This window comes from Pogoniulus pusillus, chromosome 14 (genome assembly GCF_015220805.1).
Source record: "Pogoniulus pusillus isolate bPogPus1 chromosome 14, bPogPus1.pri, whole genome shotgun sequence".
NCBI lineage: Eukaryota > Metazoa > Chordata > Aves > Piciformes > Lybiidae > Pogoniulus > Pogoniulus pusillus.
The window spans coordinates 31,593,060-31,618,883 of NC_087277.1; the positions used below are offsets into that span (position 1 = coordinate 31,593,060).

The 25,824-nt window shown below is 48.1% G+C and overlaps 1 long non-coding RNA gene across 1 annotated transcript; it reads right to left on the reverse strand.

Moving 5' to 3' along the window:
- Window positions 1-13,545: 13,545 nt before the first annotated feature.
- Window positions 13,546-17,075, reverse strand: LOC135181500 (uncharacterized). Its single transcript, XR_010304895.1, has 2 exons — window positions 17,008-17,075; window positions 13,546-13,906 (listed from the first exon to the last, which is right to left on the reverse strand). It is a non-coding gene; the product is annotated as an uncharacterized LOC135181500 (long non-coding RNA).
- Between the last annotated feature and the right edge of the window lie 8,749 nt (window positions 17,076-25,824).

Here is a 25,824-nt window from a genome sequence, read left to right on the forward strand (position 1 = left end):
GTGGAACAGGTTGCCTAGAGATGCTGGGGCGCTTCAAGCCTGAAAGTGTTCCAAGGCAGGTTGGATAGGGCCTTGAGCAACCTTATGTACTAGGAGGTGTCCCTGCCCATGGCAGGGGCTTGGAACTGCAGGATCTGTAAGGTCCTGTCTAAGCCAAAGCATTTTATGACTCTATCATTCTACTCTGTACCATGCTGGTGTTTCGCAAAGGAGGCAAAATCCTGTTCAGGTGAGGAAGGATGTAGAAAATGATCAATATCACATTTTCCTGTGAATCAGAAAGAGTAATTTCCTTTTTGTCTAGTCTTTGTGGCAGTGCTGAGTTTATGGAAGGAGCTGAACAAAGTAAAGTTTGTGTGGCAAACAGGGTTTGAATTGTACAAGGAAGTAAAATTTGTCTTGGTAGACTTCCAAAATCTACACCCTAAAGGAAACCACATTCTGAGTATGTGACAGAACCTTTCACCTGGAGGTCAGACTGAACTCATAAAGGTAAGGAAGCTTGCCTTGTTCCTCAGCACTTCCTTGGGGCTGCATTTGCAGTGTTTTAGTTGTGTTTAGTTGTTTTTCTTTCAATCCACATTAACTTACATGGACATGCAGGTGGTGGGGGGAAATGAAAGTGATGAAATAATGTTGAAAGAAGAGGGGGGAAAAAAGGTATGTTAACTCATGGGAAATGGCCAAAGTGTGAAGGAGGAGATCTCCTTTCAGTGGTGCAGGCTTCATTGTGCAGATAAGACTGTTTCAGTTCTGTGTAAAAGATTAAAGTGATCAAAACAGAGTTTGGCTTCACACAGCTGAATAATTTGGAGGAATCCCAGACTGCAATGCCATGAGTTTGAAAGCAAGCTTCATAACTAGTGAAGATCATCTCCCCAGCTCCTCACTCTTTCTGCTGTGGTCACTCTGTATTTTGGGGCCCACATGTTACAGAATCACAGAACCACTGAGGCTGGAACAGACCTCTGGAGATCATCCAGTCCGGCCTATGACCTAACACTGCCACACTGACCAGACCATGGCACTAAGTGCCACATCCAAGCTTGCCTTAAACACTTCCAGGGATGGTGACTCCACCACCTCCCTGGGCAGCCCATTACAGTGTTCAGTTCTCCTTTCCATCAGGAAGTGCTTCCTGTCATCCAACCTAACCCTTCCCTGGCACAGCTTCAGGCCATGCCCTCTTGTCCTGTCACAACTTGCCTGGGAGCAGAGCCTGACCTACACCTTGCCACAGCTTCTCTTCAGGTAGCTGCAGAGTGTGCTAAGGTTCCCCCTGGGTCTCCTCTCCTCCAGGCTGAACACCCCCAGCTCCCTCAGCCTCTCCCCATTGGCCATCTCCTCCAGCCCCCTCCCCAGTCTCACCACTCTCCTGTGGCCCAGCTCCAGCCCCTCAAGATCTCTCTTGCAGTGAGAGCTCAGAGCTGCACACAGTGCTTGAGGTGAGGCCTCCCCAGTGCCAGCACAGGGCAGAACGGCATCCTTGGTGCTGCTGGCCACGCTGTTCCTGATACAGGCTAAGAAACCATTGGCCTTCTGTGCCAGCTGGACACACTGCCAGCTCATACCCAGACGGCTGCCATCCAGCGCTGCCAGGTCCCTCTGTGCCAGGCTGCTCTCCAGGCACTCATCCCCAGTTTGTCCATGAGCTTTGGGTTACTGATTCCCCACTATTCCTGCTAAATTGGATTAGTGTTACCTTCCTCAGCCCACCACAACTGAGAGGAACTAGAAAGCTGATTTAGCTAGAGGAGTTTAAGAAAAGAGTTAGTTGTAACTCAGAGAAACCTGGAGGAGATTACTGATAGTCGCTCTTGTAGAAGGTGGGAGGCTGAGCAGCCTGATCTGCCTGACTAACCCTTCTGTGATAAAGTGACTGTGTTGGTGGACACCCTCTGCATGTGATCTCTCTGGCCTGCCGCAAGGCCTTTGACACAGTCCTCCACAACATCCTGCTCACCACCAAGTTGGAGAGATGTGGATTCGCTGGGTGTACTGTTCAGTGGGTAAGGAATTGGCTGGATGGCCACATCCAGAGGGTGGTGCTGAATGGCTCCAAGTCCAGATGGAGCGCAGTGACAGGTGGTGTCCCTCAGGGGTCTGTGCTGGGACCTGTGCTGTGTAATATTTGCATCACTGCTATAGGCAGTGGGGTCCAGGCACCATCAGCAGTGTGCAGATGGCACCAAGCTGAGTGGTGCTGTCAGTATGCCAGAGGGACAGGATGGCTTTCAGAGGGACCTAGACAGGCTGGAGAGGTGTGCCCAGGTGAACCTCTTGAGGTTCAGCAAAAGTAAGTGCAGGGTTCTGCACCCAGGCCAGAACAACCCTCACTGTCAGTACAGGCTGGGGCAGGAGGTGACAGAAAGCAGCCCTGAGGAAAAGGACTTGGGGGTGCTGATGGATAAGAAGCTGGACAGGAGCAGGCAGAGTCAGACTGCAGCACAGAAGGCCAAGAGCAGCCTGAGCTGCATCCAAAGCATTTTCATTTGGAATCGTAATTCTGTTGTCTGTGCTGTGCTGGAGGTCAGCAGAGATGGTTGTAATGTTTTTTATAGCCTTAGGTTCTACAGGTCTACTGTTTGTGCTCATACCCATATGAGAAGGAGGAAAACACTGCATGAGCAAGACAGGGAAAGGAAAAGCACCTGAGACCTGAGTCCTGTGGTGACAGAACACCTGCCATTCCTTAGCATGTATCTACTCACAATGGTGGAATCATACAACCATTTGTTGCGGAGGCAGGAATTAATATGTGGCCGAGTCGGGAAATTATACAAAAATAGTTAATTTTTATTTTCCCAAAGACCCGCCCCCAAAACTATATATACAAAGATTAATTTAGTTTAATTAGCAGATTCAGTCGCATGAGAATTACCTACAGGGATACTATCAATAATCTGACTATTGTGGAAGTCAGAAGTTGGAAAAGGCCTCAGCTATTAATTAATAGCAGGTTTCTCACTAAAGTGAAGCTGAGCCAAATAACTCACGGTCGGGCTGGCTTGCTCGCGGTCTGTCCTTCTCCACCTTGCAGCGGCTGCAGGTGAACGATTCGGAGTCGTTAAGAGGTATTCAAGTCTTACAAAGGTATCAAAGGGAAAGCAAATCCTTTGAAGGTCTCTCTGCAGTCAAGGCGAGGGGAGTGTGTGAGCTCAGGCAGAGACATACGTCCAGGCACAGGCAAAATCCAAAGCGGGGACCCCAAAGGCAGGAAGACCCCCAATAGTTATAACCTTGGCTAGACAAAGGGCAGAGTTACCACACCTTAGGCGCGAAGGCGCATGGCCAATCCCAGCCTGGCTCCAGCGTGGGAACTCACGGGGCAGTCCTCGTGCGGACCGGACCCCTTCACGGCTGCAGGGCAGGCGAGGGGGGAGGGAAACCAGGCAGCTTTCTCTCTTCCCCGAAGTCCGGGCAGGAGAGGAATTGAGGGGTACAGGACTCCAGGACACCATTAAGGCTGTAAAAGACTTCTAAAATCATCCAGTGCAACCAGCAACCCAACCCCACCATGGCCACTAAACCACCTCCCTGCATGGCATGGCGATGCGCTTCTTGAACATCTCCAGGGATGGGGACGCCACCATCTCCCTGGGCAGCCTGACCACTCTCTCACAGAATCATGGAATGGCTTGGGTTGGAAGGCACCTTAAAAATCATCTAGTTCCAACCTCCATCCCATGGGCAAGAACACCTCCTACTAGACCAGGTTCTCAAGGCCTCATCCAACCTACCTTTCCAGGGTTGAAATCTCCACAACTTCTCTGGGCAACCTGTTCCAGTCCCTGTGTATGTACAATCTAAACCTCCGTGCCAAAGCTTGAGGCTGTTTGCTGATCTTAAAGGCCTTTTCCAACCGAAGCATTTCTGTGGTTCTATGATATTATAGATGCAAGAGTGGAGGAGACGCTCTCTGTGTTTGAGAAGGTTGCATACCATCAGGATGGCCAAGCCAGCCTGCTCTTGTTGCTGTGTCTCCTGAATGTGTCTCAGGTCTTGTTTCGGGTTAGTAAAACTTTTTCCAAGAGTACCACCCAAAGGTCTGACCCGAGGCTGGCTAATTATGAGTGGCAGGCTCCCTGGGAGTTTGGGCAGGTGCCTGGGACACTGGTCACCTCCAGTGTTCTGGAGTTTCACCCTTGAACCAGGGTGGAGTCCTGACAGCTGGTAAATATTTAGAAGTCTGTTGTCAGGATGGCACCTCCTGAGGACAGAAACCACTGCAATGTGTTGGGGTCTGGCCAGTGCCTATGGAGCATGGGCTGCAGGCCAGCAGCAGCTCTGAGCACAGCTGCCTGCAGCTGCCTGCAGGTGTGTCCCATCAGTATCACTCTCAGTGGAAAGGGACAAGTAACGGGGCAGAGGGGAGCTTCCCATTGGAGCCTCTCGCTTGGCTTCCTCGCCCTGCTTCTCCTCCTGAGGACTGCCTTCCCACCTGGTGTGACCCTTGCTGGCTGAGTACAACTTTGTATGCTTCTCCTTTGTCTTGTCAGTTTTGTTGGTAGCTTTATTGGTTTATTAAATCCATGTTCATTTCCACTGCTGGCTCTGCTCTGCTTTTCCTGATTGCCCTTTGCTGCTGGGAAGGGGGCATCAGGAGACAGAGCAGTGACCCAAGTTTAGCCAGCTATGGGCCAAGCTACTCATGCTCAGAAACAGCCATTTTGGAACGTTGCTGTTTCTCCATGATAAAGCACCACAGCTGCCTCTGGTCAGAGAAGGCTTTTCCTGATACTTCCACATTTCAGCAATCCTATGGATTATGGAGCTGTAGGAAAGAACTTCAAGGGAAAAATCCCTCCTAAATAATGCACTCTCTCTTCCCTGCTGCTGCCTCCAGTATGTAAACCAGACCTATAAACAGCACAGCCCTGGGAGGAGTGGTAAGGATTGTAGCTGAAAGAAGCTGTCAGCCACATACAGCCTGAGAAAATTGTTGAGATTCTTGGGGAGCTGTGTTCCTGAGTGCTGAGGTGCATGTGGCTCCCCACAAAGACAGGGCACACTGGAAAGCAGAACCCTTCTCTGCATGGTGCAGGGCTTAGATCTGCTTAGGCTTCAGAATGCTTCTCCTTGGTGTTGATCTTGCTCTGAACGTTGTCATTCCTGAGCTGGATTTGCTATCCTAGTCTTAAATGATGAGTAAAGGAAGAGTGGGAGCTTTGGAACTCAATCATTTGGCACTGGAGCTGTGTGAGGATTGCTTCATGTGTGGATTGAGGATGAGAGACAATTACAGAGTAATAGATATTACAGATGGAAGCAGACTTGGTAGGTCATCCAGTCTGTCTCCTTACAGACTCAGCACTATTCCCTGCAGAACATTTTCCAGTGTTTAGTCCAGTTTGGTTTTAAGTATCCCAAATGATGGTGATTCCTCTGCTTCTCATGGGGATGCTGTTGTGCTGCTTTGCAGATCTCCTTCATATATTACTCCTTGAAGTTTTGATTTTCAAAGTAATTTTGTAGTAATTCAAAGTATCAGTAATAAGGATGATGTGTAACTGGTGTCCTGGGGGCTGTCAGTGCTGCCTCTCCCTCCTCTATAGTGAAACTCTGTTTTTAATGGGCAGATGCATTTCCTCATGTGCCACCAGTGCTCTCTACTCACTTCCAGTGGCTTTCTCAGTGCACTCAGCAGTGCCTGGGACCCCTCCTCACAAGTGAATTTTTATCATTTCCTGGTGGACAGATGAAGGGTTAGGAAGTGCTGCCCAAAGTATTTATCTGCTCCATCAACCAATGGAGAAAATCCCTTTCTATCGGCCCCTTTGGGCTGCTTTCCAGGAGACCTGGTGTGTTTGCTGGCACAGTGGCTCTGTTCAGCATCCCTGAAGTTGAGGCCACCAGCTCACACAGCCTATGTGAACATAGCCCAGAACACAGGACTAAAACCAGGTACATTTGGGATCTCAGTGTGGTTTGCAATCTGACCCTTATAATTACAGTTCCTCATGACAAATTAGTACTGTGCCCTGTTGCTACACATTCAAAGTGCTCTATCAAGTGTAATGTATTTAATAATCTGTGACAGCATCTTGATAAAGCCTGAAAAGGAGGCTGACAGACTTCAAAAATAGAAACTAAGTGATAAAGAGAACGACACCTCTGTGTCTTCACATGCACACCTTTCATCTGCAGCATTACATGTCTCCTCTGAGAGAGAAAAGCAGCAGGCTGAGCACAGACATTGCTGACTTGTCCAGCGCTGAAGCAGAGGGCTGCCGAAGTTACTGCAAAGACTGGGGTCTAGTGCCAGGCTGCTCTGTCCAGTGGCTTAGACTTATCTGAGAAGGTCACTGTTGGAAATTCAGCAATGTGAATTTGGTATTTCAAATTGCTTCTTTAGTTAAAACTAATTTCCTCATTGTATTTCACTCAGTGATGAAAATGTGCTATAGGTTATGCTCAGGAAGTAAAACCACAGCCACATAGCAGTCAGGGCAGGGACACCTCACACTAGATCATGCTGTCTAGAGCCTCTTCCAGCCCGGCCTTAAATACCTCCAGGGATGAGGCTTACACCACCTCCCTGGGCAACTCGCTCAAGAGTCTCATCACCCTCGTGGTGAAAACTTCTTCTGTCAATTTCTAGCTTTGTTCCAGTCTCCCCAGTCCTATCGCTGCCTGACATCCTAAAAAGTCCCTCCCCAGCTTTTTTGTCGCCCCCTTAAGATACTGAAAGGTCACAGTAAGGTCACCTCAGGGCCTTCTCTCTGAATTGAACAGCCCCAACGCCCTCAGGCTCTTACAGTGGAGTAGCTCCAGCCCTCTGAGCATCCTTGTGGCCCTTCTCTGGACAAGTTGCCTAGAGATGTGGTGGAGGCTCCATCCTTGGAGACATTCAAAGTTAAACTTCATGGTCAGGATCCCTGAGCTGCCTGCTCTTGTTGGAAGTGCCCCTGCTGTGACTGCAGGGGTTTGGACAAGGTGGCCTTTGAGGGTTCCTTCCGGCCCGGTGCATTCTATGATTCAGTCATGTCTGCTGGGGAGGATGATGATGATTATTAAGTTATTAATGAGCGCGCTCTAATTTTCAGTGATTTGGTCAGGTTTAAGTATCTAGTTTCTCTTCTAAGTGTATGCTGTAGTTCAGTACTCTGGGTGCATTTGGCTCTGACTGGAATTTCCCTTGCATTCTGACACTGCGAGTGGTGTGGTAGCCCAGGAAATAATTTGGTGGCCTCCTAATGGCCTTCTTCACTTTTAACGACAAGGCAGTTGGCAGCAACTGCCTGTTACTTTGCTAGCACTAATGTCTGCCTGCACTATGGACATGTGAATGCAAGCTGTGCCTGCCTCAGCCATACTGTCTTACCCACATTGACTCCCAAGAGTCAGAGAACTGTTTTGGCTGGAGAAGCCCTCAAAGTGCAACCATTCTCTAACTCTGCCAAGGCTAGGCCTAACCCATGGCCCTCAGCACCACATCTCTGCCTCTTTGAAACACCTCCAGGAATGGGCATTCAGCTGCCTTCCTGGGAGCTTGTTCTGGTGGCTGAGAACACTTTCAGTCAAGCTCTTTCTTCTAATGTCCAACCTAAACCTCCCCTGGTGGAACATGAGGGTGGTGGAACACTGGAACATGTTGCCCAGGGAAGTGGTTGAGGCTGCATCCTTGGAGATACTCGGTGAGGCTCGACAGGGCTCTGGGCAACCTGCTCTAGTTGAGGATGTTCCTGCTGACTGCGGAGGGGGCTGGACTGGATGACCTTTGGCAGTCCCTTCCAGCCCGGACCATTCTATGATTTCCTCTCATTCTGTCACTTGATACTGGGGAGAAGAGCCCAAACCCCACCTCACTCCAACCCTCTTTCAGGGAGCTGTAGACAGCAATGAGGTCTCCCCTCAGCCCTCTCTTTCCAGACTAAACACTCCCAGCTCCCACAGCTGCTCCTCCACAGCCTTGTTCTCCAGACCCTTCTCCAGCTTTGTTGCCCTCCAGGATCTCAGTGTCTTTCTTGAAGTGTATTTGAACCTGGTCTCTCTGCTCTGTCCTCATAATCTGCATCTGACAAAATTCTGAGGTGTGTGGTGGTTTCATTTCCGTGCTTTAGGTTTTGATGTGCTGTTAAATGGTTCTGCTGTTAAGAACAGAAATGGTGGAAAAGATTTCTCCAGTGCTCCTGTTGTGGAGCCATGTTCGGCGTCTGTTCACTACTCGTTTCACCTGAGGGAGTTCTCCCAGCGCGTCCTTTTCATGTATGCTGTGCACAGCACTCAGGGCTGAGGTTTGTAGGTCTTCCTACCTTTTACCCAAAGTGGTAGGATTGAACATGAAAATGAACCGTGTGCTTGCAGAGACTGCTAGGAATGGCTTTGGGATACACACGTGACTTAGTGATGAATACGCCATACCTAGACAGGTCTTAGTTGCAGCTACTGAAGCTGTTGATAGCTGGTGGGTGCTGAAAAGGTTAGTTATGTCAGTGTGGGCTGGTGGAGGAATCCATAGAGTAATTTCTCTGCAAGTTCCCATTTCTGCTGAGTTTTGGAGGTTTAAAAAGAAAACATATTCCTCTTGAATATACATTAATACTGAGAGATGAAGAGCAGAAAAGTAATGTGACCTTTCACTGTCGAAAGCATAAATATTTATCCCTTTCCTCCATGATATATGCTGGATTTGGAGAGGATCCAGTGGAGAGCCATGTGGGACACCTCTAATGTCTGGCTTTTTGACCTGTGCTGAGCTGGAGTTGTTCTTTCTTGGTTAACTCTTCTGTGTTGGTGGGGTGTCCAGCATAAACCTTCAGACTGAAACGCACCAGCACTTCCCTGCTGTCTGGGAATGATGGGATCCTTTCAGGAGCACTTAACTGGAGTGATAGGAAGCACTGCATAGCACAGGAGTGGGAAATGGTTGTGCTGATGGTTGTATCTCTTCATTAGAATCATGGAATTGCTTTGGTTGGAAGAGGTCTTTAATACTGAGGCCACTGATTACCTAACTCTACCAAGACTGGTGCTAAACCATATCTCTTAGAAGTAATTCCCCTGCCTCTGGTCAGCAGTAAGGGAGATGCCTTCTTGGTGAACCCAAACAAAGTCTTGCTGTGGGATCTCATTGAGTAATTCATGCTCAAGTCTCTGCTCTAGGGCTAACATGCAAATAGAAATCCAGAGGATGATTCTTGACCAGGTGTGCTCCAAAAAAGCCAAGAACAAAGAAAGGTGAATGCTCCACCCTCAGCCATGTCAGAATGTATTTGCATCCAGCCTACCTACAAAATTGGGTTGCTCTGTAGTTTGCCTTTGGTTTCTGACTGTGGTAGTTTGAGGGATCCTGGGTCTCCCTTGACAAAACCACAGGGACAGAGACCCATCCCAGAGGGATGGACCTGCTCATCTCATCCCAGGGGGATGGACTTGCTTATCCCAGGATATTGTAATACTGTTATTCTATCCTGGTATTGTAGCTTGAAAGGCAGTGCCTGAGTGATGCCTTTCCCTTCTTTCCCTTCTTTCCCTTCTTTCCCTTCTTTCCCTTCTTTCCCTTCTTTCCCTTCTTTCCCTTCTTTCCCTTCTTTCCCTTCTTTCCCTCCCCTGCCCTCCCCTCGCCTCTGCTCCCCATTTCAGGAGCAGTGCTCCTCTCTGGTGGTTGCTGGGGCAGATGGCTCCGGGCTGGCAGGGAACTGAGCTGTGCCATGCAGCCTGCTGAGGCCTGGTAGGCCCCAGCTGGAGAGGGCAGTTCGACTGAGGGTGGAGGAGGTGGAGGATTCTAGAAGGCCAGTTTGGACCCAGTGGGTTTTGTACTTGCCCTACCTGGTTGCTTTTGTACATATGCTCTTGTGAATAGAATCTCTCTTTAAACCTCCAGGCAGTGTGCAGCATCCTCCTTCTCACTGCTGGGAAGAGGTGCGAGCCGTTTCTGTCCTCCAGCCCTGGGCAGCTCCTGGCCCCAGGCTGACAGTCAGACAGAGACAAACGATGGGAATGGCTGCCCGCAGGAGTGATGGAGAGGGTTCACTGCTGCAGCTGGTGCCAGGCATCCCTCTGGCATCAGCTGTGCTGTCCAAAAGATGCTAGCCAAAGGCTGGCTGTGGGCTGGGCGAGTTGCTTTGAGGAAGGCAGGCTGCTGTCACCTGTTTTGGTGGTGTTTGCTCCTCAGTTCCGTGAAGGGAGGAGATGTTTGCTGTGCACAGAGTGCAGCTGAGCCCTATAAATCCAATGCTGTCAGGGCCAGGTGCAGTTACTGCACATGTGCAGCTTGATCGCTCTGTGCACATCTGGGTACAAGGGCAGGCAGTGGGACTCAGACCTGGGGCAGGTGGGATGGCAACCGAATCCACGCTTGCCACTTAAATCCTCTCCTAGCAGAGTGTTGCTCTTCAGTATACTCAGCTACATCATTAGTTGAGTTAGAAAGAAAATTAGAGTGCCCATGACTGCCTGCCTGTAGAGGCTTCTTCTCCTCAGTCGCCCTGATGTACTCCTCTGCAGGTGTTTGGCTGTCTCCAGCAGCCTGTCTGTAATTCAGTGGAAGTCCTGAGCCTGTCCTCTATGGGTCCAAACTTTGCAAAGAGCTTCTCAGCCCCAGTACTTGCCAGCACAGCTTGGCCTTGAAGCATTGCTGTCCACTTGGTGTGCTGTGGCTGCCGGCCCAGCTTAGGACACACCTGCTTGATGAACTGGAGCTGCCTCCAGGAGAGTGCAGCCCTAAATGACCGCTTGAAAACCTCACAACGAAGGGAAACCTCAGCACTTCCTACGCCTTCCAAGTGCCTTTCCGAACTGCCTTTGTTCTCCTCTGGTGCTCTGCTTTCCAGACCACTTTGCATATGCAAGTGTGCAGTTGCTTAGCTCAGAGTCCTCTGAGGCATTTGACTACTTGCCCGTGTAATCCTTGGCTCTCCTTGATCGTGTTCTCTGGTGAAGCAAATGCATTGTCAGGGGTTCAGGGCAGTGTGATGCTGGTCTGTATTTTCCTATAAGGGATGTGGCATTTAATGCAAGGCTCAGAACTCCACTTCCAGCTCTCTGCCAGTATGTGATCTATCTTCCTCAGGAAAGCAGGAGATAAGGAACAGCAGTGAGAAATGTTCACAACACTGCTCTCCATCATAGAATGGTTTGAGCTGGAAAAGCTCTTTCAGATCATCCAGTCCAACCATTCTCTAACTCTACCAAGGCTGGGGCTAAACCATGTCCCTCAGCACCGCATCTCTGCCTCTTTCAGGCACCACCGGGGATGGATTCAACCACCTGCCTGAGCAGCCTGTGCCAGTGGTTGAGAACCCTTTCAGTGAAGAAGTTTCTTCTAATATTCAGTGTAATTTGAAGCCATTTCCTCTTGTCCTGTCACAACATTCCTCCGTGCTGAGGTCAGACTGGCAGGTCTGTAGTCGCTCAGATCTTCCTTCTGGCCTTTCTTGTAGATGGCTGTCACACTTGTCACTCTCCAGTCAACTGGGACATCCCTGCTTAGTTAGGAGTGCTGGTAAATGAAGGCCAGTGGCATGGTGAGCACTTGTGCTGTGGGGAATTCTTCTTCAAGAGAAGTACCCAGATCTCCTGTCAGGTGGATGTGCTCCCATTTTGTGGAAGTCATGTGGCACAACTCTTGTTGAGAGGAGAGTCCCTGGAGAATGGGCAGAGTCACCTTGTAGCTACCAGTGCAGCAGAGGCTTATGTAGTAAAGGGCTGCTGTGCTGCTGGAGAGCCATTACTCTCCAAAAAGGGACCTGCAGTGCTCCAAGCTCATCCCAGGGCAAAGTGAAGTGAAGAGGAAATGTTTACTGGAGAGAAACTTGCTACAAAGGCATGGAGTGACAGAATCACAGAAAGTCAGGGGCTGGAAGGGAACTCAAAAGCTCATCCAACCCCTGCCAGAGCAGGATCACCTAGAGCAGGTCACACAGGAACGTGTCCAGGTAGGTTTGGAGTAGCTGCAGAGAGGGAGACTCCACAACCCCCCTGGGCAGCCTGTGCCAGGGTTCTGTCACCCTCACAGGGAAAAAGTTCTTCCTCATGTGTCCATGGAACTTCCTATGCCTCAGCTTCAACCATTACCCCTTGTCCTGTGTGGTGGTTTGGGTGTTCCCTGCCCCCCCACACTTTGTAAGTCGCCCAGACTAGGCTCAGCCACTCTGGAAATTGGATGAAGCTTATATTTCCAGCTAGCACAGCATACAAGCAGATAGTTACAGTATGTACAGTTACATACAGAAACATGCAAGGTAAAAGGTAATACAGAAACACAACAGCCCTCCCAGACACCTGAATCCCAAGGAGGGGCTCCCAACCACCCTTCCACCTTCTTCCACCCTTCTCCACCTTACCCCAGACGTTGCCTTGTGCCCAAGGAAGACTGGAGGATCAGCCAGGGGGGTTAGGAGGCAGGTGGATTAATCAGAGAGACTGCAGGTTAGGTTAGAGGGAGAAATGCAGCTCACAGCCCAGACAGAGAGCAACTCCCCTATCTATGTTTGGATTCCTGTTCTTACACATCTGAGCAAGCCTATGAGTGAAGTAGACATCACTGTTGTTTCTCTTCCACAGCCTGTAATCTAATTCTTCTCACCTAAACATTCTAGCTAGCTTCAAACTAGCCCATCCTGTCACTGGGTGTCACCCAGCAGAGCCTGGCTCCATCCTCCTGACACTCACATCTTTATCAGTATGAATGAGGCCACCTCTCAGGCTCCTCCTCTCCAAGCTTCAAGCCCCAGCTCCCTCAGGCTCTCCTTGTAACAGAGATGTTCCACTACCTTCAGCATCTTTGTAGCTCTGTGCTGGACTCTCTCAAGCAGTTCTATGTCCCTCTTGAACTGGGGCGCCCAGAACTAGACACAGTTACTCCAGATGTGGCCTCAGCAGGGCAGAGCAGAGGGGCAGGAGAACCTCTCTGGACCTACTAACCACAGCCCTTCTATTTCACCCCAGAATGGCATTGCCCCTCCTGGCCATCAGAGCACATTGCTGGCTCAGGGTCAACCTCCCACCCACCAGGACCCCCACATCCTTTTCCCCTTTGCTGCCTTCCAGCAGGTCAGTCCCCAACCTATCCTGCTCCAGGGTTGTTCTTTCCCAGGTGCCAGACTCTCCCCATGCCTTCACTGAATTTCATTCCATTTCTCCCTGCCCTCCCCTCCAGCCTGTCCAAGTCTGGCTGAATGGCAGCACAGCCTTCTGATGTGGCAGCCACTGCACCCAGCCAGGACAAGGGCAATGGCTTTAAACTGGAAGAAGCTGTATTGAGATTAGACATTAGGCAGAAACTCTTCCCTATGGGGTGGTTAGCCACTGGAACATGCTGCCCAGAGCCATTGTGAAGGCTCCAATTCTGCCTTTCAGTACTGAAGAGGACTTACAAAAAGGCTAGAGAGGAACTGTTTAGAAGGACCTGTGGTGCTAGGATGAGGGACAGTGGTTTGAAACTGGAGAAGGGTAGGTTTAGGTCAAACGTCAGGAGAAAGTTCTGCACAGAGTGGTGAAACACTGGAACAGGTTACTAAGGCCCCATCATTCAAGGTGTCTCGGACGGGAAAGTTTGTTTGGGGGGGGGAGGTTTAGAAGTAATGATATGCGAGGCCGATGTTTTATAAAAAGGTATAAGTAATTTAATATTATACACTAGAAATCCCCTTCCCCAAACTTATTTGTAATTATCCCGCGTAGATTCTTGGTTCGTAGTTGAGATTTAATATACAGAATGACTAAAATGAAGAGAGTTTATGATATGAGAGAGTTCATTGAAGTCTTGAGAAGTTATTCAGTTTCAAATAGAAGTTTATCAATTACTCACTGTCCCAAATGCAGTTCAGAGAAGTTTCAAAGTCTTTATGGATTTTAAGGCACGTTGTCCGAGGCTCCACGGGTCCGGTCGAGCTGCATGCTGACTCCCGGGGCTCGTAAGGATCGGGCCCTTGTCCGGAACGGTGCAGTCTTGAGCTGGTTGCTTGCGATGCGAATGCCGCGTGTGTGTGCGTGTGTGATCAGCGATCAGGGTATCGAGCAAAAGAGGCACAGGGTAGAGAGCGAGGGGCCAGTTAAGTTAAGGAGCAAGAGGTAAGGAGCAAGAGGTGCAAGTGGGTACATTTTTTTATAGTGTTTCAGAAGAGGTGTGTTCAACCAACTCAGTCAGACTCACGTTAACTTTACAGATTGGTACAAAGTTGTAATCAACCTATACAATTGGCTAATTCTTACCAAAAACAACTTATGGAACCACCCAGGGGTCAGCCCCCAGCAGATGTTTGTCGAGTGGTCACCGTGCCTGAGAATTCGAACCCCTTTTCCAAAACATAGCCATGTTTATGTCTTTGCTTCCCTGAGAGAGAGATTCTCTCAAGGCCTGTACGCCTGCTGATACAGCAGCTGCGTCAGTGCAAGCAGATAGGAAATATTGTTTTGACTTTTTCGATGGAAGGCCTCTGAGCCACAATTTTGTGTACAAATGAAAATTCTGCAATAAGGCAAAAGGGCTCTGATCCCTTCCACGACATATTCCACCCCCTGGCTCATAGGCCAGAAAATCGAAAAGAAATGGAATATACAAACTATACACAACTATTATATATACAATACCTCTAAACCTTAAAACATACAAACAATGTACCTAATACATAAACATAACTATAATCTAAACCAGTTTAAGACAGATCAATCCCTATATACCCACCCCCTGAATAACAAATAGCTTTCTTAAACATTCACAAAACAAGAAATGTGTGTAAGCAACTCAGAAGTCTGGGACAATCCATCGCGCGCTTATGCGATGGGTTTTCCCACTCACATCGGTTGCTTCCCATGCGTACAACCCATTTGATTTCGATAGGGTCATAGGCACAACTCCAATCGAGGGCAAGTTTACCATTACTGGTTGTCCTACCTGTAACTTGTGTAGTGAGTGTTGATGGTGTTGGGATTTATCTGGCGGATAATTAACATTTCCTACTGGTTCATTAGGACAAAAGGCTTTGATCTTTGGGCTACCATAATTGCCCCATCGATTATTTATAATGCAGACTGCACGTGATAAACGTTTATCCCAATCACCTCTTGATACAATGGCATGTTTCTTGATTAAAGCATTTGACCTTTCTACCACACCATTAGCTTGAGGATAGTAGGGAGTATGAAATACCCATGTAACTCCCTCACCCCTAGCCCAGTCTTGTACGGATGATGCTGTAAAGTGAGATCCATTATCACTCTGGATGTACTCTGGCATTGGTAAAAAACTGAACCACTGCTTCAAGGCCTCAATAGTCTGAGTGCCTGTGGCAGCATTAGTTGCTGTAGCCATGACCAATCCCGAGACTACTTCCACCCCCACCAGTATGTATTTCTTCCCATGTGAGGGTTTAAATGGACCCACATAGTCAATTTGCCATGTGCTCCATAGCTTCTTATCTTCTCTAATGTGTTGAGCTGGTGCTAGGTTGGGGTGATTGGCTTTCAGCCTAACCGTGCACTGTGGACAAGCTGAAATGATTGCCTGACAGGTGGTCATAGAAATTGGCCATCCTCTGGATCTACATTCGTAGTAGAGGTCTGCCTTTCCTGAATGGCCTCTTTTAATGTGTAGCCATTCAGCCAATCTCCACCACTCATCCTTTTCATCATTGACCATGTTTATTTTTGCTAGGTAATCTGCCTGATTATTCCAGGTTGCAGCTGGAGTTTGCTGTTTAGAGTGCCCTTTAACCCAACCTACTTGAAGGGGTCTGGATCGGCCTATCTCCAGCAGCCTTTTCCAGTCATCAGCCCTCCAAACTTCTACATTTGAAACCTTCCACTGATTCGCTTCCCACTGGCAAATCCACTCAGTGGCGCCTTTGAACGTGGAGTAGGAATCAGTGTAAATGGTTGTTGCTCCATGCTCCGCTGCTAGCATGAGAGCACGCAGTTCCCCTACCTGTGCACTGCCATCACCTTCCTCAGTGATGGTTTGGCCTGTGCTAATCTCTAAGGCAGCGGCTTTGTAGTGCCACTTCAACCCCACCCTCCGTGAGGATGCATCTGTAAACCACACTCCTGACTTATCTGAGTCTGCGGTTATTGCTGGGGCCACCTGAATAGGAGAAGGTTTATATGGTTGACCCAGCAATGCTCCATCAGGGTTTATGGGCTGCTGCAATTTGGATACCTTTGTAGGTCCTTCTGTCAGTGTCAAAAGCTGTGAGATTCCCTCCAGGTAGGCATACCACTTTCTGACGGTAGCCTTTTGGGCAATCCCTTCTGGTGGAGGAGATCCTTTAAGGATCGATTTCAACAGTGGGAATGGGCCTTGCACTATAATATCTTGTGTAGTGCGAAGCTTCTCTGCCTCTTTGACAGCTCGAGTTAGGGAAAGGAGTCCCTTTTCCCATTCCGAGTACCGTGTCTCGGTCTCTTTGAATGCTGTTGATGAAAATAAAAGAGCTCTGCTAGGACCATTGGGTCCCCTTTGGAATATTCCACAGTATGAGGCATGCTCGGAAAAACCCCATTCAGCCCTTAGGGCATCTTGTGGGTGTAAGGGCCCCAACTTCTGATATGCCTTCAGTTCATCTTTGAGAACTCTCAGGCTCTCAGAATGTCGTGGAGTCCAATCCCAAACTTTGTGCTTCTTAAGCAAATCATACAGAGGACGAGCAATCACGGAGAAACCTGGGATGTGTTTTCTCCAGTAGCCCAAGGTGCCCAACAATTGTTGTAGCTCCTTTCTGTTTTGGGGTATTTGGCCCTTTTCAATTTCTTGTAGGGTATCCTCTGGAACTGACACTGCACCTGCCACCCACCAAGATCCTAAGAATTTAACCTCCTGGCTTGGGCCTTGGCACTTCTCCTTTGGAATAGTCAGTCCTTGGTCAGTCAACAATTTTCGAATGTCCTCAGCTACCTTTGCAACCTGTTCCTTGTCATCTCCTCCCACCAAGATGTCATCAATGTAATGATAAACTTTAACATCTTTAGGAAGCTGAATAGTGTCAAGCAAAGCTGCAAGTGTGTTATGTGCAATAGTTGCACTGTGTTTGTATCCCTGTGGAAGACTGTTGAATGTGTATTGAATACCTTGCCAGGTGAATGCAAACTGTGGTTTGTCCTCTTCTCTCAGTGGCACCATGAAGTACATGTCCTTCACATCCATAGTTGCCATCCAGGTGTGAGAAGCTGCTTGAATGGCTGTCACTGTGGAAGATAAACTTGGAACTGCTGCAGTGAGAGGAAGAGTGTTATTATTGAGTTTTCTAAAGTCAATAGTTAATCTCCACCTGCCATCTGGTTTGCGGACTGGCCAGACGGGTGAATTGTAAGGAGAATGTGTTCTGGTGATGATCTTCCTTTTCTCCAGGTCAGTTATCACTTCAGTAATGCCTTGCCTAGCTGCTGCTGGTAATGGATATTGTGCAACACAAGTAATTTGTGATTTTGGTAGTGGAGGAGCAGTTTGCAACATTCGGACACGAGCATGAGCTGATTTTGCCCCTTTTGCCCCCATTTCATAATAACCAAAGCTCCATAATGTACCATCTGGAAGATGCCATCTCCTGCCTGCCAAAACATCAAATCCCAGAATATTTCCTGGATAGGGACTTAAGGCCACTTCTACTATAGTGCTCCTTTTTTCCCCAGGCAACCATAATCTTGTTTTAGCCAAGGGACATAGGTTGGGCTGTCCTGTGACACCCATTATCTTTACCTTTCTCCTGGATGGCAGGATTCTTAGGCTTTTTGCCAGTTGCACATTTAGCACTGTAATTTGTGCGCCTGTATCTATTAGATACTTCACAGCAGTTCTGTCCGGTCCTGTTGGAATCATAATAGCAGGTTCAGGTTTGTCAGACCATTGGCATGCATACACGAAGCGATAAATGTGGCCTGAATCATTCACCGCTACTTCTAGTTTTTTTGTTTGCTTTTGGCCCCCTGCTGATCAGAAGTAAAAGACTGATCAGGCTTGTTAGGAGAGGCGGCTCTGGAACTCCTACCGTGGTTCCCTCCTGTCTCTCTTTCTTCAAGGAGGTGTTTCATAGCCTTAGCTACTATATCTTGCATCCTCTTTTCTAAACCTCCCATTATTCCAAAAAATTCAGCTTTCATGGGGTCTCTCGCCCGGTTCCTTTTCAACAAATCATGGGGTTTCACCCCATATTTGGTGTTCTGCCTCTGGTATGCATCTTGCCCAAAATAGGGACTCTGCCCCCAGGACATCCTCGAGCTATAGCGACGATTTAGCTCAGGGCTCCCCCTGGGACTAGACCGTGGGCTCGCTCTAGGGCTCCTTCTGGGACTCCCTTTGGGACTTTCCTTGGGAGAAGCACTCTGGGACGCTTTTGCGTGCCGTACTTCCTGCTTCTTCCCACGTGGAGTGACCACGTAGCTGCCTTTGTTTCCAGGCTGCTTTTTCTCAGAAAAGGATGCCGGCGGAGATGCAGGTTCATAATAACCTAAATTATACCCTTTGATGGATAATTCCTCCAACAGATCTCCCCATGTCATGTGGTAGGTTAAATTATACCCTGTTGCATCACCAAATCGCACTATTTCCTCAATTTGCTCTTTTCTTGCATCGCATATGCTCCTTAAAGTTCCTGACAGACCTTTTACTAAGGGTCTTAACCGTCGTGGGTCTATCGGGGCATCCATAGGATTTGAATAAATTCCCCCCTCATACATAGCCTGCACACACGCTAACTTAGTAACTGCTTCATCCAATTCAGCACAAGTTGTGATACGAAATTTTGTTGGTTCATCCCTGTCTACAGGATCAAAAGAACTAGCCCAATAAAAGATTCTAGAACTTAATGCAACATCCCCCTCGGGACCATTCCCAAGGAACACTGCAGGTCCCCAGGAACTTCTCCCCACTTCCTCGCGGGACAAGATTACCGAATCGGCACCACTCTCCACCACCCTGTATACATAGTCAGTTATGGTTTCATGAGGCATGCGGGAATACATTTCCCTAAACTCACGCATCTGCAGTGCCGTGTATGGTCGGATTCGCGCAGTCGTCGTTCCTTTGCCCTTTTTCCCGTAAACGGTTTCCGATTTGAACACGGGTCTCACGGGGAAGGGTCTCATTCTCCCGTAGATTTCCTCCATTTCCTCGTCGCTGCTGCTTGGTGTGTTTCCAGGCAACGGCTTGAGGCGGTACTTTTCTTTCCGGCGAGGCTGCGGATGTACGTAGTCATAGCTGCTGCTGTGCGATGGCGGCTGTGGATCAAATGGCGGATATCTGGCGTGGCGGTCCGTTTGAGTCGTGGCGGTATGAAGAATGGTCACTCGTGGCGACAGTGGCTGTGGTGGCGGCATCCGCCGCTGATTTAGGGACGCTCGGGTGCGCGGCAAAGGGTCTGGTGAAGGCTGCAATTGCGGTTCCTGCTGCCGCGGCTGAAAAGATTTTGCCAACAAGTGCAGTTGTGAACTTTCAGTCCTTACCGGCGAAGAAGTTGACAAATCTCGGACAGCTGTCGGTTCTGACTGTTCTTCTGAAAAATGCATTTGGGGGTCCTCAGGTACCACGGATTCTGTATCGGCAACGGCACTCTCTCTGTCCCTTCGAGATAGCTGAAGCTCTTCTTGTACCGCTTCTAGTTTCTTGTTTTGCCATTGCATCTTAGAACGGAGATTCTGAATTTCAGCTTGTAACTTTTCGATCTCCTTTTCTTGCCTTCCGCTTTGCCGTTCCCAGCTCTCTGACTCTTTTTTCAAGCGATTAATTTGTTCGTTAAAACGCTCTTTCGTTTCTTTCAATTCAAGTTTAGAACTATTGATACCATATTGCAAATTATCAAATTCATATTGCGCTCGGATTGAGCACGCTGCTACTGTAACGATGTGCTCTTTATCTTTATCTTCCTGCAAAGTCGTATACAACGTGGCTACCGTATCTGCCAACTTGTTCAAAATTTGTTCTGAGCTGACTAAATTATTTATATCCAGTGCCGGTTTTAAATGTTCCAATCCAATAATATCTGCCATTCTGTAAAATAAATCCGTCTTTCCCGACCCTGCTCGCTGCGCCATTATGTCTCGGACGGGAAAGTTTGTTTGGGGGGGGGAGGTTTAGAAGTAATGATATGCGAGGCCGATGTTTTATAAAAAGGTATAAGTAATTTAATATTATACACTAGAAATCCCCTTCCCCAAACTTATTTGTAATTATCCCGCGTAGATTCTTGGTTCGTAGTTGAGATTTAATATACAGAATGACTAAAATGAAGAGAGTTTATGATATGAGAGAGTTCATTGAAGTCTTGAGAAGTTATTCAGTTTCAAATAGAAGTTTATCAATTACTCACTGTCCCAAATGCAGTTCAGAGAAGTTTCAAAGTCTTTATGGATTTTAAGGCACGTTGTCCGAGGCTCCACGGGTCCGGTCGAGCTGCATGCTGACTCCCGGGGCTCGTAAGGATCGGGCCCTTGTCCGGAACGGTGCAGTCTTGAGCTGGTTGCTTGCGATGCGAATGCCGCGTGTGTGTGCGTGTGTGATCAGCGATCAGGGTATCGAGCAAAAGAGGCACAGGGTAGAGAGCGAGGGGCCAGTTAAGTTAAGGAGCAAGAGGTAAGGAGCAAGAGGTGCAAGTGGGTACATTTTTTTATAGTGTTTCAGAAGAGGTGTGTTCAACCAACTCAGTCAGACTCACGTTAACTTTACAGATTGGTACAAAGTTGTAATCAACCTATACAATTGGCTAATTCTTACCAAAAACAACTTATGGAACCACCCAGGGGTCAGCCCCCAGCAGATGTTTGTCGAGTGGTCACCGTGCCTGAGAATTCGAACCCCTTTTCCAAAACATAGCCATGTTTATGTCTTTGCTTCCCTGAGAGAGAGATTCTCTCAAGGCCTGTACGCCTGCTGATACAGCAGCTGCGTCAGTGCAAGCAGATAGGAAATATTGTTTTGACTTTTTCGATGGAAGGCCTCTGAGCCACAATTTTGTGTACAAATGAAAATTCTGCAATAAGGCAAAAGGGCTCTGATCCCTTCCACGACACAAGGGCAGCCTCATCTAGTTGGAGGTGTCCCTGCTGGGTGTGGGGACATTGGACAAGATGAGCTTTGAGGGCCCCTTCCAGCCTGCGATTCTGCGTGAATCTGTGAAACTTACCTGGATCTAAACTCTTCAGAAGATAAAACAATCTTTAGGAAAGTATCAAACTGGAGTCTGTGAAGAAACATCACTCTGTTTAAGGTAGCAATTTACTGAGTCCTATTATGGATCTAGTGTACTGTATCCTGGGATACTTGGAGGGGTGGAAAATTATGTTGGTAAAGCTCAAGCACAGTCCAAGGGGAAGAGAATTTATCAGATACAAAGCTGGAACTCCAGACTCTGTCACTTGAACTAAGCTGATTTTCTCGGGAGTCACAAAATAGTTCAGATGTTCCCCCTCTACACTGCTCTGCTGAGAGCCCAGCGGGAGCACTGTGTCCAGTTCTGGAGCCACTATTACTGGGATAGATGTGGAGGTGCTGGAAGGTGTCCAGAGAGGGGCCACAAGGATGAGCAGAGGGCTGGAGAGCTCTGCTATGAGGACAGGCTGAGAGAGTTGAGGTTGTTCACTCTGGAGAGCATGCTCTGAGAAGCCTTCCAGTGTCTGAAGGGGGCTACAGGGAAGCTAAGGAGGGACTTTTTAGAGTGTCAGGCACTGATAGGACTGGGGGGAATGGAACCAAGATAGAGGAGGGCAGATTGAGATTAGAGCTTAGGAAGAAGTTTTTCACCATGAGGATGGTGAGAGGTTGGCACAGGCTGCCCAGGGAGGTGGTGGAAGCCTCATCCCTGGAGGTGTTTAAGGCCAGGCTGGATGTGACCCTGGGCAGCCTGATCTAGTGTGAGGTGTCCCTGCCCATGGCAAGGGCATTAGAAATGGATGATCCTCGAGGTCCCTTCTAGCCCTGACAATTGTGTGATGATTTGCATCCTGACAAGAAGACACATGCAGAGCTGTGCTGGTGAGTGGAGCCTCACAAACCTCTCCTTGTTCTTAGGGAGTTTCAGGTGTGGGTTGAAAATCAATATTTTGAAAACTAATTTATAGTATTTTTGAAAATGTTTTTGGAAAGAATTGAAACTATTTGAAAGCTCTTCTGTGACCACTGAAATGAGGCACTGCAAAACTTACTGCCCCCATTCTGGGCCTTGCTCATGCAACCCTGCTTCTGGCCTTTCTTTGCTTATGGCCCTACACTTTCATTTCTTTTTAATATCTGGGTTTTTGAATGGGATTGTCACACCATTGTGCACTCCTCATTACTGCAAGTGCTCTGCATTTTGATTGTTTTGTGCTTACCTGGGTTAGAGTTCCACTGTTCTCCAGGTGAGGTTCAAGTTTTTCATTGCCAGTTAAAGTCAAGCAGAAACAAACAGAGCATTGATACCAGATTCACAGATACAGACCAAGTAGAGGTAAAAAGGATACAACAACCCCAGCTCCCATGAAGAGAAAGGAGAGCGCTTGATGCAGTCCTCAGGAATTGCAGTAGGTACAAACCAACCCTCCAGACCTGGGCGTGATCAGTGGCAAGTAGGTAGCTTCCTCCTGGTTATATGTCTTCTATTGTTCTGCTGTGGACAATTACCATGTCAAAGGACTTAACCAACTGCTTTAAAATGTCATTAATTTTCTTAAATGAAATGTATCACAGGAAATAGCTCCAGTGCTTAATTTCAGAGGCCTGGATAATATACTGTGGACCTATCTTGGGATGAGCAGTCCTCTAACATTTTGTTTGCCCTTGAGATTTAGCAGGAATCCTATCTCTAGTGTTCATAATAAGTAGCAATTTAACCAAGTTCAAATTAGATGTGAACAAATGGATTAACAAGCACCTCATTAAAATTTTAATTTCCATTTCATTTATCACTTTTAATAGAATCAACTCTGTTTCAGGGTGGGGGAGAATTCCTGGAATCCTCTCCGAGTAGAACATTAATTTCACTTGTTTTTATCAATAGCTTCAGTTTTGCCTCTCAGCTACACTTCGTGTAGCTCTGAAATATCTGAGCTGCAGACAAAATGCAAATATTTGAGGAATATCTGGCTTGATTTAGTGCATATTTTTGAAAGTGCTGAACCTTACTCTTGGCTGCAGTGTTGTGCTCTGCCTGCTGCTGCGTGCTCGCTTGTGACGGATTTCAGGAGAGAAAATGAGCAGGTACTGGAGAGCTCTTTAAAGAGTTCCACTGAAGGTATCAGTGTAAATATGCAGAAGTAAATTCTGGCTCTTAAGCTTGGCATTCAGATTCCAGCTTCAAAGTGATATTTTGAAGTGCTTCAAAGTCCTTAAATAGCGTCTCCTAAAGGCACAGACTTCAGAGTTTCCTGTCTTCTTTCACCTAAAGCTGTGGCAGAGCTCCAACTTGAGTAGCTGCAGAAAAATGCCAGTTTAAAAACGTGGTTTCTTAACAGACTGATTTTTGAGGCAACCTGAAGGGGGCTGCAAGAAAGCCAGGAAGGGACTTAAGACAAGGGCTGGAAGTAACAGGACAAGGGACTATGGCTTTCATCTGGGAGAAGGGAGATTGAGACTGGTGATCAGGAAGAAATTCTTGAGTGAAGATGGTGAGACACTGGCACAGGTTACCCAGAGGGGTTGTGGATGCTCTTTCCCTGGAGATTTTTAAGGCCAGGCTGGATTAGGCCTTGAGCAGCCTGGGCTGGTGAGAGGTGTCCCTGCCCATGGCAGTGGCCTGCAACTGGATGAGCTTTAAGGTCCCATTCTATGAATCTGTGAAGGAAGGTGTGTGGTGACAGGACGAGGGGCAATGGCTTTGAACTGTAAGAAGCTGGATTTAGATGAGACCTTAGACAGACATTCTTCCCCATGAGGGCAGTCAGACACTGGAACAGGTTGCTCAGAGAAGGTGTGGTGGTTCCAGGGCTGGAAGTGTTCGAAGCCAGGCTGGATGAGACCTGGTGTAGTAGAAGGTGTCCCTGCCCACGGTACGGGTTTGGCACTGGCTGATCTTTAAGGTTCCTGCCAACCCATTCTGTGAGACTCTGAAATAAGTGGCTTATTTAAGATGGAAAAGTCTGTCAGCTTTCTTGTCAGTGCAGGTCAAGGCTAAACTTAGTCAAGATCAGTGGGGTTTAGTGGCTTTTTTTTCCAAAGAAGCATCTAAATGAAGCTTCTTTACAATCAATTTTGGGCATTGAGCAGTTTTTCACTGAATTGTAGCTATGGTGCAAAACATGACTGCTGGCAAGATACCAGGGCATTCATCAGGGCCTTAATCAAAACACCCAACAGCAACCACCATAAAACACAGAGCAACAAACAGCAAAGAGAAGAAACAAACAAAACTCCCAAAGAACAACAAAACCAGAACACAGAGGTGTCACCAACCCCCCTGCCCCAGGAATGGCTGAAGAGGACCATTCCAGGAGCCACCCAGCACAGCAGCACAGCAGCACAGCAGCACAGGGGTCACACATGTCACAGAATCCCAGAATTAACCAGGCTGGAAAAGACCTCTAAGCATTGAGTCCAACTTGTCACCTAACCCTTCTAATTAACTAACCCACGGCACTAAGTGCCTCATCCAGCCTCCTCTTTAAACACCTCCAGGGATGGGGACTCCACCACCTTCCTGGGCAGTACATTCCAATGTCAATCACTCTTGCTGGGAAGAACTTCTTCCTGAACCTGCCGTGGCACAGTTTGAGGCTGTGTCCTCTTGTTCTGTCCCTGGGTGCCTGGCAGAAGAGCCCAACCCCACCTGGCTACAACCTCCCTTCAGGTAGCTGTAGTGCCAGCCAGTACCCCCAGGTCCCTCTCTGTCTGACTGCTCTCAGCCACTCTGTCTCCAGCCTGTAGCACTGCCTGAGGTTGCTGTGGCCAAAGTGCAGATCCTGGCACTGGACTATGCCCTTCTGTGCAGCCTGCCCAGGCTCCTCTTCAGAGCCCCCCTGCCCTCTAACAGATCCTTCCTTGCTGCCAACTTGGTGTTGTTTCTCCCCGGTTTGCAGTTACAGCTGTTCTGAGAAGGCAGGAAAGCTTCCTGAAGTGCTGAAGAAAGCCAAATCCAGGCAACTGTTCTGGTTTCATAGCTGACAGCTAAAGAGTGCAGACCCAGAGGCCTGTGTGCCTGCAGACACGCAGCTGACCCTGCTCTTGGCTGGCTGCATGAGCAGGTTACCGAGCACAAAGGGTTGTCTGGATGGAAGTGATGTATCAGAGCAGATAAATACACTCTGAGGCTCTGCTGTTCCACTCCTTCAACATCCTGACTTTCTCTTCTGCCAGGTTCCTGTAGGTCTTTTGAGCTTCTACTTGGACAAAGACTAAGCAGACTCCTTTGTCTTTTCTCTCCAGTCTTGTGAGGTTTGTCTTGTCTTGTCTGAAGTTTGTGCTGTGTAATTCTCTCTGTGGTGTAAAGATGTCTAATTTCCCGTGCCTCGATGTCACCCTAGGTCCACAAATGAATTTCTGTAGTGCAGATGCAAGGCTCATTTTGCACAGATGCCACTTTGTAAAGCACACCTTGCTGCACGCCTTGGTTCCATTGTGTTTTGACAGGTTCTAATCAGACTTTGCTTTCCAACCTGTTGGAGACAAAAGGAGGTGGCAAGGCACTAAAAGGTGCTCGGAGTTATTCAGGTAAATTAATTCTAGTAATTGCTGTGAAGGCAGAAGATTGAAGTACAGGCTAAGGTTAATAAAGATGGTTTAGACATTTTATTTATATACCTCCTGTCAGGGTTTGCATTTCCCAGCATACCTGTTCGGTATGGATTGCTGCTACTAGGCTAAATGGAGCTGAGGAGCAGGCACACAGCTGGAGAGCACAGAATCCCAGAGTTAACCAGCTTGGAAAAGACCTCTAGGATCATCGAGTCCAACCTATCACCTAACCCTTCTAATTAACTAACACC